At 40.8% G+C, this 12,212-nt stretch overlaps 1 long non-coding RNA gene across 1 annotated transcript; it reads right to left on the reverse strand.

The window, feature by feature from the left end:
• Positions 1-2,544: 2,544 nt before the first annotated feature.
• Positions 2,545-5,116, reverse strand: LOC127534053 (uncharacterized). The gene is made up of 2 exons (XR_007941996.1): positions 5,023-5,116; positions 2,545-3,293 (listed from the first exon to the last, which is right to left on the reverse strand). It is a non-coding gene; the product is annotated as an uncharacterized LOC127534053 (long non-coding RNA).
• Positions 5,117-12,212: the final 7,096 nt, after the last annotated feature.

Raw genomic sequence — 12,212 nt, forward strand, 5'->3', positions numbered from 1 at the left:
TACCCTGCTCCTGTGAAGTCAGACCTGGTTTAGTCCTGATTTTAGTCCATGTCACCCTGCTCCTGTGAGACAGAGTTTAGTGTGTGATTGTAATTCTGTTCAGTGAATAGATCATTTAAGTTATAAAGATGTTTTGCTTTTGCTTAAGCACTTTTTGTTTAGTTGGCTGATGTGGTCAAATTGAAGCTGTTGTGCATTAGAATCCTCCAAGACAAATGTTACAAGTGGTTGCTGGAGTTATTTCAGTTATGCAGATATTTATGGAAAATGCTGAAATGTGTTGTGCACATCCAGCCACAGAACTTTCATCCATATTTTACATGAAGAACTATTTTCAATAGTGCCTGCCGTTGCAGTTTTTTTTTTTTTTGCCCTGTTTTTAGCTCAATATTTTTTTATTATCCCTCTATAATAAGATTTTAACAAAATGCTCATAAAATATACCAGAATGCAGGAAATAGGATCAGTAATTTTCAAAATTTTCTGGGGGAGGACCCCCAGACCCCCCATCAACATCCTGCACAAACCAAATCTCACTCTGAGGTCTGCTCACAACTTGGCAGCTCTGAGTTATTGTGTTGTGAGCAAAAGTCATGGCCACATTTACACAGTAAAGTATCTCTGAATAAATCTAAATCTTAATGTGGAAAAGCAATTTCTCAGTTTTTGTTAGCTGTAAAATTAAATGTTCGCTCACATCCTGTTCATCTCCTGGGGGCTAAGCCCACCCTGTCCTTAAAACCTAGTGATGCCTCTGGTTCCCACCATGAAGCATAGAGGAGAAGGTGTGATGGTGCTTTGCTGATGACACTGTTGGGGATTTATTCAAAATTTGAGGCACATTGAACCAGCATGGCTACTACAGCATCCTGCAGCAACATACCGTCCTTTCCAGTTTGCGTAAGTTGACCCCTCATTTATTTTTCAACAGGACAATGACCTCAAACACACGTCCAGACTGTATAAGGGCTATTTGACTAAGAAGGAGAGTGATGGAGTGCTGCATCAGATGACCTGGCCTCCCCAGTCACCTGACCTAAACCTTCTCCAGATGGTTTGGGATGAGATGGACCACAGAGTGAAGGCAAAAGGGCCAACAAGTGCTCAGCATCTCTGGGTTTGTTGGACAACTATTTCAGAGAGAATGCCAAGAGTGTGCAAAGCAGTAATCAAAGCAAAAGGTATTTTGAAGAATCTAAAATATTAAACATGTTTTGACTTATCTCACACCATTTTATTTATGGCACAATTCTGGTTGTGTTCATTTGTAGTTTTGATGCCTTCAGTGAGAATCTACAATGTAAATAGTCATGAAAATAAAGAAAAACTATTAAAAGAGAAGGTGTGTCCAAACTTTTGAGAAGTAGTGTATATCATCACCTAAGAACCCCAAAACCTCCTGCATGCACATTGTATTGGATGGATTTTCATCCAAATATTTAGTCAAAACTTTTCAGTATCAAAATGTTTACTAAGAAGCAAATTTGCGACATTCCACAAGCACTTGCAGCATGTGCAAAGCAACAATTATCCTGCCCTTTCATTAGATTCCCTTTTAGGTGAATAAATTGCAATTGACAACTGGAAGGGAAAGTATTAGTAGTTAGAGGCACTTCTTTGGATGATAGATGTGCTTTTACCTCTCCCATTAAGTTGGTTGAAAGGGACTTGATCTGCTCCACTATCTCCTTCCTCATCTCTCCCCACAACTCCTGCTGTAGTTCAGCTCGTACCTATCCTTTTAACTGCTACATGTTCATCGTTGCATTTCTTGGGACAGCAACCCTCTGTGACAGAACGGCCTCCTCCCCCTCCTGAAATTCCAGTTCGAGGGCCTGAGCCTCTTTGCACAAGTTATCAAAGGTCATACGTTGGTTCCGCCTCATCTGCCTGCTTAGCTCTTGTTTAACTGATCCAGGTTGGAGACCGACCATCAACTGGTCCAGCAGTAGATAATCACTTTCTTCTGTTCCTTCTTCATCCCGTTCCTGCCATCTGCTGAAAGACTCCCTCAGTCTGAGTATAAAAGCATTTACATTTTCAGTGGATTGCTGTCTACAGTAAAAAAAAAAACACTAACCCGCAGCTAAGCTTTAGAGGCAGGTCTGGCATAAAGTCTCTGCAGCACATCTAGCACCTTCTGTCCAGTATTTTTGTCTCTAAGGCTAATGAGCTGCAGTTCTCGTTTGGCCGCTCCTTCTAAGGCACCTAGAATAAGATCAGCCTGCTGTTGCAGTCCTTGCGCCCTCAGCATGGCCTCCACCTGACTCTTCCATTCTATAAATTTTGTTTTGTCACCAGAAACTTTAGGTATCCAAGCAGCCCCCAGGAACCATGGCATCAAACTGAGCAACCGTTGGAGAACTAATACTACTGAGCTGTGTCCATTTTTTTTTATATAAACAGTGGAGCTGGTGTCCTGCCGACAACGCCAGAATAATCGTACTGTCATATAGACTGCACAGATTCAAGTAATTTTTTTACCAACAGTCAAAAGACTTCATTTCCACTGTTTAAAACAAACAGAGACACCCAAACATGGAGTAAGCAATAAGGGAAATTTATTTCCTACGTCTTAAAACAACAACCCAAGATAAAATAATTTCTTAACAACATGGACTAAAATCCTACAGAGATCTATTAAAACAGTCCTGTTAGGAAGCATCAAACTGAATAAACCAGGGCACACGGGTCTTTTTGAGGCTATGCTTATCTTGGCTGGTGCAATAGCCTTTTTTGGGGGGATTCTTCTCTGGGGGCAGGGGACGCAGGTTGATGAGTGACGTGCAGCACACTTCCTCCTTGGCCTCCGTACCTCCGAGTCCTCCTCACGGCTGGTCCCGACATACTGCAGCGCTGTGGAAGAGGGAGCGTCACTCAATTTTCGGCACACCAGAAAAACAACCAACCACACACACACTGCTGGGTAGGATGGCTCGCGTCCCTTCACTTATCTGGGAATCTGCGTTGTATCAATCCTCCTCGGCGTTCATCGCTCCTTCAGCCCTCAGCTCCTGTCTCCGTGCAGCCACAACCCGACTCAGTCCGCCTCCGTCCTCTCCCCTCGAATCGGCGCCCTTTACTGCGTGTAGCGGAGACCTTTTTTCTCTCGGCCCACTCTTGTGTCACTCCACTTTGTCCCCGTCTGTCCCCAGTTCTCCTCGCGGCCCCTCTCTGTCACTCCTCTGCTTCCTCTCCCCCCGCGCTCCTTTCTCACACGCGTGTCCCTCTTTTCTTCATCAGCTCAGGTAGCTCTGTCCAATCAATGGCAGTCTCCATCTAATCAGTCCCAGCTGTACTCACAAAAAAGAAAGATCACTACACCCAGTAAACATGCACTCAAAATAAACCCATGCAACTACAAATAAAAACAACAAAATGAACACTCCAAACAAAACCATGCAACTATAAAATACAAACTAACAAAAATACAACTGGTACTGTGACATAATGAGCCATTGTCACCTTTTTATTACCTACTGTTTTTTAAAGAGTAATTATTAATAATCACATTGACATACTGTCTCATTCATATTTTGACACTTTTTATCCGTCTCCCTCCAGGGACCAAAGCTTTCAACAGCAGCAGCAAGAAGTACCAGGTACGACAAGATCAAGGAGAACAAGAGAAGCAGAGGCATCTGCATTACTTACTGACCAATTGTGTAGGCACACTCAAGTGTTAGAACCAAGTGATAAAGTCACAAACTCTGCTTTTACAGAGTTAGATTCAGTAATGGATGGCTGTTTTACTCACCCATTACTTGTCCATTATACTCACACAAGGATACGGTCATAAGTTTGCAAGAATAACAAAAATGAATCCCTTGGAATTGTGAGGCAGGAGATACAGTAAATCATGGCCACAATCTTGCCAACACCAGTAGAATTATATATACTTTAAATTTATAGTACATACAGTATACGAGAGTGTGTGTTTTGTTTTTACAATTGTGTGTTACTGACTATACATTTTCATAATTTTAACAGATCTGTGACAATCCTGGGCCATGCCAAAGACAGGTTCTCCTTCACCAGCCACCTTGTGAGTGCCGTGCTGCTAGAGGCAGAGCTGTTCGACCAGCATCTGAAAACATTCCCTGAAGAGGCTCTGAATACCACCGTGAGGGCATATCCTATGCTACACAAGGAGAGGCTTAGGACTGAGCTTTCATCTACAAAAGTCCAGACTTCAGGGGCTGCTGTGGTGCACTGGCACTGTACCAGGTTCTACAGAGCTACAATCTCCAGGAAACCTTCTGAGACTGTGGCGCTATTGAATCAAAGTTTATTTCTATAGCACTTTTCATACATAAACACAAAGTGCTTAAAAAGTTAAAAACAAACAAAAAAGACAATGCCCCACATCCCTCCCAACTCCTGCCCCCATCATACTCTCCAACACAGTCACACACACACACTTCTATAACAGAAATAATAGTGTTGGTTGGCTGAACATCCTCATCACCACTCCGATGACAACAGCTGAAGCTGAGAGGTGTTTCGCCAACTTAAAGAGAATCAAGACATTCCTGCGAAATACAATGGGACAGGAACGTTTGAATGCATTGGGAATGCTTTCCATGGAGAGCTTGTCAGGAACATGCCTGATTTCAATGAGAGGGTGATTGATCGCTTTGCTTGTTTGAAAGAGAGGCGTGCTAAATTTCAATACAAGTGATGAATACTCATTCATGTTCTTGAATGGTGAGCTGTGTTATGTTGTCCTCTCCAAATGTGTAATTGTAAGTAGCTGTATTCATTGCATTTTCCAGCCAAATATGTTCTCAAAATCTTGGATTAATTGCAGTTTTGAGGATGGTCTAGATAGACCAAATTAAACAAGGAAACGTGACAATGTAAAGCTGACTGACTTATTTATTATTATACTAATTTAATGGGTCAACTTAGCCATCATTGCAACTTTTGCCCCCCCCGAGAAATTTGTCAGGAGCCGCCACTGACCACTACAATCAATACAACTTATACAAACTCCCCGAAAACTATATTTCGAGATCACACCTGCAGAAGTGGACGAAAAATAGCAGCGCATATCATGTAATGCTCCTTCGGCAACTTCAGTCCGAATGGTGCCCAGTTCTCCCTTCCGGCTCCTGCAGGCATGAGAAATCAAACACGATAAAGTCTAAACAAGTGGACCGCAGATCCTGGCCACCTCTCGGCTCACAGATCCCTCAATATTCATATAGTCTCAAAGTTTTGCCTTTTTTTTACAACATATTAAACAATTTTAACTACAGTATATTTAAGAGGTTCTAAATGATAATTTTAACAGTATACAGCAATATTTTAATCCCGCAGAACCCTCTTCAGGTTGGTGTAACTGCCTTTTCTCCTTGACATATTCATGACTATCACATGTATGCCTTTCTCATTAGTAAACAGATGTGACAATATGTGATGCATGTTAACTTTAATGTTCCATTATTAATTGGAAATTACACTACCATTCAAAAGTTTGGGGTCACCCTAACAATTTCATGTTTCCACAGACTTCACTTTTATTCATGCACCAAATTAATTGCACAAGGGTTTTCTAATCATCGATTAGCCTTTCAACACCATTAGCTAACACAATGTAGCATTAGAACACAGGAGTGGTGGTTGCTGGAAATGTTTCTCTGTACCCCTATGGAGATATTTCATTAAAAAAAAAAAAAAAAAAAATCAGCTGTCTGAAGCTAGAATAGTCATTTACCATAACAGTGTCTAGACTGGATTTCTGATTCATTTAATGCCATCTTCATTGAAAAACTTTTTCAAAAAAACAAACAAAAAAAAAAACACATTTCTAATGACCCCAAACTTTTGAACGTTAGTGTATATATACACTGGCATTTGTCAATATATCTAAGGTGATGCTGTGAAGTAACACAAAAGTAATGAAACACATTTTTAGAAGGACTTAGTAATTATAGTACATTCCCTAAAACAAATCAAATTTTGTGGACTACATTAATTTTGTTGAAATTGCTGAACCTCAGCTGAGCTGTAAGCCTCTGAGAGACTATGCACTAGTGTCTTAGAAAATGTTCTACACCATTGTCATCAAGGAAAATAATTAGAGCATATCATTTGGAATAATGATGTTCATTCCTCCAACAGAGGTCCAAAGATGTTGACCTGTAGATGTGCTGAGCTGAACATCTTAGGGTACTTCCATTTAATTTGCCAACTGTGTTAATCTGTGATGCAATTCATTATAAGGATGTTCATATTACAATTACTGGTGGTGTAAGCTTTTGTAAGCAAAATGTCCTTTTATTTTCAATGGTGTGACTTTTATTGCCAAGCTGTCAAGTTTTGCACTTCCACTTGAATATCTCAGCAAAGAATCTAAATAAACCCTTCCAACATCCACAGGCAATAATGAACAAATTTTGAAGGTCACTGCTAGAGTTGTTACCTTTTTTGGATGGGTTTAGTTATCTGGGCTTGAGAGTTTATGGGATCATTTCCTCTCTCCTTTGGCTGTGCTTGGCATTTCAGACTGCCATAAACATTTTCATGGAAAACTGAGAAACATCTTTCATGAGATTCTTAGAGATGTCATTTGGAGAATCCCAGAGTTTTGATTGCATTTAAATAAAGTATGAGCATGCTGATATTCTACATGTATTAAAAATGTTTGGAGGACATTTGAACTGTGTGTCGAGAGCATTTTGCAGAGGAAAATATTCAGCATGGTGTAACTTCAGTTGTTGATTTGACATCCCATCCTGACCAAAGAGTCAGTCAAACAAAGATGCATTCAAGCGGTGTTGTTGCCATCTGTATAGCTGCTGAAATATAGTCAGTAAGGGGGTTGAATGGCATGTTTATGCAATATATAGCTCGAGATGAGGTTAAGTACAGCTGGAATCATGACTGAGCTCTTCAGGAATGTCCTTAAAAATCAAAATTGTTTTCATGTTGCATTTTTTTTTTAAAAAAAAAGCTTTGATTAGATGGTACCCAATTCTAAAACATTTCTCTTTTCCAGCACAAGAGACTCAAGGTAAGCTTATTATAATTTAATTTACATCTTCAGCACATAGGAAAGACATTCACTTTTTACCACAATGAGGGGGAAGAAAAAAAAAAAAAAAAAAAAAAAAGTGTCTCAGTGATACTAAACTTGGATAATGGCTGTGCTAAACCTGGGTAGTTCATTATTACCTTTTGTCTTCAGATTGGGATCATCTGGACCAACTGATGTCTTCAATGACACATCAACAAACCACACCGAGTCATACTTTTTACAAAGGGAGAACAGGCTCTCTGCAAGGAAAATGGCAGAAGAGACAATGAACAATGACTATAAAAAGGCAGGTAATGCACTTTGAAATCTCATAGCTGCTGCTGATTTATAGAAAGAATTGTTCTGTTGCTACCTCACCAGAAAATTAGACAAACTCTACACCTCATTTAACCAACAGTTCTCAACACTGGGGTTTAAAAAAAAAAAAAACAGGTAAAAGCACAGCTGATATACACTACTCATCTATAAAATAAAGTCACACACTCTAATTGTCAGATGCAGGCATGTGAACCCAAGCAGCAGGCAAAAACAGGGTGGTTAAATTAATAACAATTTAATGAAAAAATATAAGTGAACAGAAACCACTGAATAAAGAAAGCCAGAGGAAAAACTAAACTAAAGGCGGACCCGAAGGCCGAGGTGAGCTAAACATAAACTAAACTAAAGCGCAGGGAAGGTGACTCACAGAAAGTCCAGTCCGGTGTCTGATGGGTGGAAGAGGGGAAGAGAACCGACAGAGCCGACGAAGGGGGTGAGCTGATGACAGGGAAACAGGTACGCAGTCTGAATGAGAGAACAGAGTCCAGAAAACAATGTGTAGGAGATGCTGAATGGAGAAACAGAGCACATGGTCTGGCATGAACAGGATGCAATGAACCAACAGTGAGTTCTGAGGGAAGTCGGGCTTATGTGTCGCACTGATTGGAAACTCACGCTGGCTGTGCTGATTAGAATTTGAGTCAGCTGTGCATCAGCACAGCCACTCGTGGTTCGCTTGATGAGCTAGAACACTGGAGCAGGCGGGGTGTGATACTAATATTTCATTGGACTGCCCGTAGCTCTGAGAACAACACACATTCACTGTGGCATCGTTTTAACAAGCTTCTGCAATGTCATAGCATTTATTTCTGTCCAGAGTGGCATTAATTTTCTACCAACATCTTATATTGAAGACGGGAAAGTTGGACTGTTGATCAGTCTTCTCCAGAACATCCCAAAGATTCTCAATGGGGCTGATGTCTGGACTCTGTGGTTTCCATGTGTGAAAATGATGTCTCATGCTCTCTGAACCATTTATTCACAATGTGAGCCCCATGAATCCTGGCATCGTCATCTTGAAACATGCCCATGCCATTAGGGAAGAAAAATTCCATTGATGGAAAGACCTGGGGCCTATTTCACAAAGCAGGTTTAGTGAAAACTCTGAGTTTCTTAACCCTGAAATGAGGGAAAGTCAGAGTTTTCCGTTTCACGAAGCGAGGTACACACGTGGACAAAATTGTTGGTACCCCTCAGTTAAAGAAGGAAAAACCCACAATTCTCACTGAAATCACTTGAAACTCACAAAAGTAACAATAAATAAAAATTTATTGAAAATTAAATAATCAAAATCAGCCATCACTTTTGAATTGTTGATTAACATAATTATTTAAAAAAACAAACTAATGAAATAGGGCTGGACAAAAATGATGGTACCCATAACTTAATATTTTGTTGCACAACCTTTTGAGGCAATCACTGCAATTAAACGATTTCTGTATTTGTCAATGAGCGTTCTGCAGCTGTCAACAGGTATTTTGGCCCACTCCTCATGAGCAAACAGCTCCAGTTGTCTCAGGTTTGATGGGTGTCTTCTCCAAATGGCATGTTTCAGCTCCTTCCACATATGTTCAATGGGATTCAGATCTGGGCTCATAGAAGGCCACTTTAGAATAGTCCAACGCTTTTCTCTCAGCCATTCTTGGGTGTTTTTGGCTGTGTGTTTTGGATCGTTGTCCTGTTGGAAGACCCATGACCTGCGACTGAGACCAAGCTTTCTGACACTAGGCAGCACATTTCTCTCCAGAATGCCTTGATAGTCTTCAGATTTCATCGTACCTTGCACACTTTCAAGACACCCTGTGCCAGATGCAGCAAAGCAGCCCCAAAACATTACTGAGCCTCCTCCATGTTTCACCGTAGGGACAGTGTTCTTTTCTTCGTATGCTTGGTTTTTGAGTCTATGAACATAGAGTTGATGTGCCTTACCAAAAAGCTCCAGTTTGGTCTCATCTGTCCAAAGGACATTCTCCCAGAAGCTTTGTGGCTTGTCAACATGCATTTTTGCAAATTTCAGTCTGGCTTTTTTATGAGTTTTTTTCAGCAGTGGTGTCCTCCTTGGTCGTCTCCCATGAAGTCCACTTTGGCTCAAACAACGACGAATGGTGCGATCTGACACTGATGTACCTTGGCCTTGGAGTTCACCTTTAATTTCTTTGGAGGTTGCTCTGGGCTCTTTGGATACAATTAGAACGATCCGTCTCTTCAATTTGTCATCAATTTTCCTCTTGCGACCACGTCCAGGGAGGTTGGCTACTGTCCCGTGGGTCTTGAACTTCCGAATAATATGAGCCACTGTTGTCACAGGAACTTCAAGCTGTTTAGAGATGGTCTTATAGCCTTTACCTTTAAGATGTTTGTCTATAATTTTTTTTCGGATGTCCTGGGACAATTCTCTCCTTCGCTTTCTGTTGTCCATGTTCAGTGTGGTACACACCTTTTCACCAAACAGCAGGGTGACTACTTGTCTCCCTTTAAATAGGCAGACTGACTGATTATGAATTTGGAAACACCTGTGATGTCAATTAAATGACACACCTGAGTTAATCATGTCACTCTGGTCAAATAGTTTTCAATCTTTTATAGAGGTACCATCATTTTTGTCCAGGCCTGTTTCATTAGTTTGTTTTTTTAAATAATTATGTTAATCAACAATTCAAAAGTAATGGCTGATTTTGATTATTTAATTTTCAATAAATTTTTATTTATTGTTACTTTTGTGAGTTTCAAGTGATTTCAGTGAGAATTGTGGGTTTTTCCTTCTTTAACTGAGGGGTACCAACAATTTTGTCCACGTGTGTAACTCTAACCAGGGAATGCGGGGTAACTCTAGCCTGTTTCACAAAGAGGGGTAACTTAAACTTTCGGTCAGTTTAGGATATCAAAGGTGTCATAATCCACCTCGGTGCCGTTCAGGATCTCCAGAATCTGCCTGCAGAAGCCGCACCTCGCAGTAACAGACTCTGTGACTCTAACCTGCTTGCCAGCAGGTTTATCTAGGAAAACCTCGAGTTTCTCTCTGTCTCCGCCCTCTTTCAGCCACACACGCTGTTTCATTTCCTCATTCAGTCAGTAAGAGAGCGAGTTTTGGCGTAGAACAGCTTTTATTAACGATCCAGTGAATAAAGGAGCAGCATTACTGCACAGATAATTAAATATTCGTTGGTAGATTGTTATCAGACCGAGCATAAATGTTCTCGCATTTCTGGACAATTATCTGTTTGAGCGGTACCGTTTCGTAATCATTTCAAGTCCATAATCTACATAAACAACCTAATCTGTCCTTACATTTACATTACCAGCCGCAGTCATGCTCTCACATCGAGCAGATATTGTTTGTTGCGCTGCAGTTCTTTGCAAATGAAAGTTTTTATATGATGTCAGAGATGCAGAGCACTACAGTAAGACAACTGTATGCAGGACATTCAGAAAAGTTTTCCTGGCTCTGAAACGACTTTTACTCATCATTGTGGACATAAACCTGTCAGAACATCAAGAGGAGTTCCACAGGATTGCAGGTGAATGATATAGAGATCTGTTAAATTCATTTTAAATGGTGTGAGGAGAGTTGATGTTGGTGTGACTCGAATTCCCGCGAGACAGTGCGAGACACAAGATGGCAGCAACCTGCTGCTAGACGCGACACAAAACTTTTTCCCCTCTGTTTTGGAACTTTACTTCTTCTACCCTTTTTTTTCTTCCTCTCTCTGTAAACTCCACCACGTACACAAAACGGACAATCAAGCCACGCAACCTGGATTTATTAGAGGATTACATCGACGATTGCTTTATCAGACACTGCGTTATGGATGACAACCTGCCAAACACTCCCTCCCCTCCTACCACCTCCACCACAGGTAACGAAAAGAAACGGGCCCGTGAATCTCCTCTTTCTAAGAGCGATTCACCCCCCAAACCACCCTGCTGTACCGAGGTAAGCGACATTTTATTATCCATTGAACAAAAACTCACCGGACTGGACAATAGAATCGCTCTCATCGAAGTGCTACACCGTGAATTCCAATCTCTCCGTCAGAGCCTCGAATACAGTCAGGAACAGATCGACACCCTCACCTCCGAAAATAAATCGCTGAAACAATCTGTCAGCACCCTCACCACCCAGCTCAACTCTATTACCGCAGAAAATAGAAACATGAAAGAAACAATTCTAGATTTACAGACCCGTAGCATGCGTGACAACCTTGTTTTCACTGGCATCCCAGAACAGCCCTCAGACGACCCGGAAAACACCGTTAAGGACTTCATGATTCAGCAGCTTAAACTTCCACCCGACACCGTTAAAAACATTACATTCCACCGAGTTCACCGTATGGGTCAAAAAAACGCCACCAACAGCCGTCCGCGTCCAATAATTGCAAAATTCGAACATTTCAAGCAGAAACAACAGGTACAGCAGCAAGGCAGACAGCTCAAAGGAACGGACTATGGACTCAATGATCAATTTCCAAAAGAAATCATGCTCCGCCGTAAACAACTCCATCCCATCCGGAAATATATGATTCAGCAAGGAAAAAAAGCTGTGATCTCCATGGACAAACTGTACATACACACGTGGACAAAATTGTTGGTACCCCTCCGTTAAAGAAGGAAAAACCCACAATTCTCACTGAAATCACTTGAAACTCACAAAAGTAACAATAAATAAAAATTTATTGAAAATTAAATAATCAAAAACAGCCATTACTTTTGAATTGTTGATTAACATAATTATTTAAAAAAACAAACTAATGAAACAGGCCTGGACAAAAATGATGGTACCTCTATAAAAGATTGAAAACTATTTGACCAGAGTGACATGATTAACTCAGGTGTGTCATTTAATTGACATCAC

The sequence above is a fragment of the Acanthochromis polyacanthus genome, chromosome 5, assembly GCF_021347895.1.
Source record: "Acanthochromis polyacanthus isolate Apoly-LR-REF ecotype Palm Island chromosome 5, KAUST_Apoly_ChrSc, whole genome shotgun sequence".
NCBI classification, from domain to species: Eukaryota; Metazoa; Chordata; class Actinopteri; family Pomacentridae; genus Acanthochromis; species Acanthochromis polyacanthus.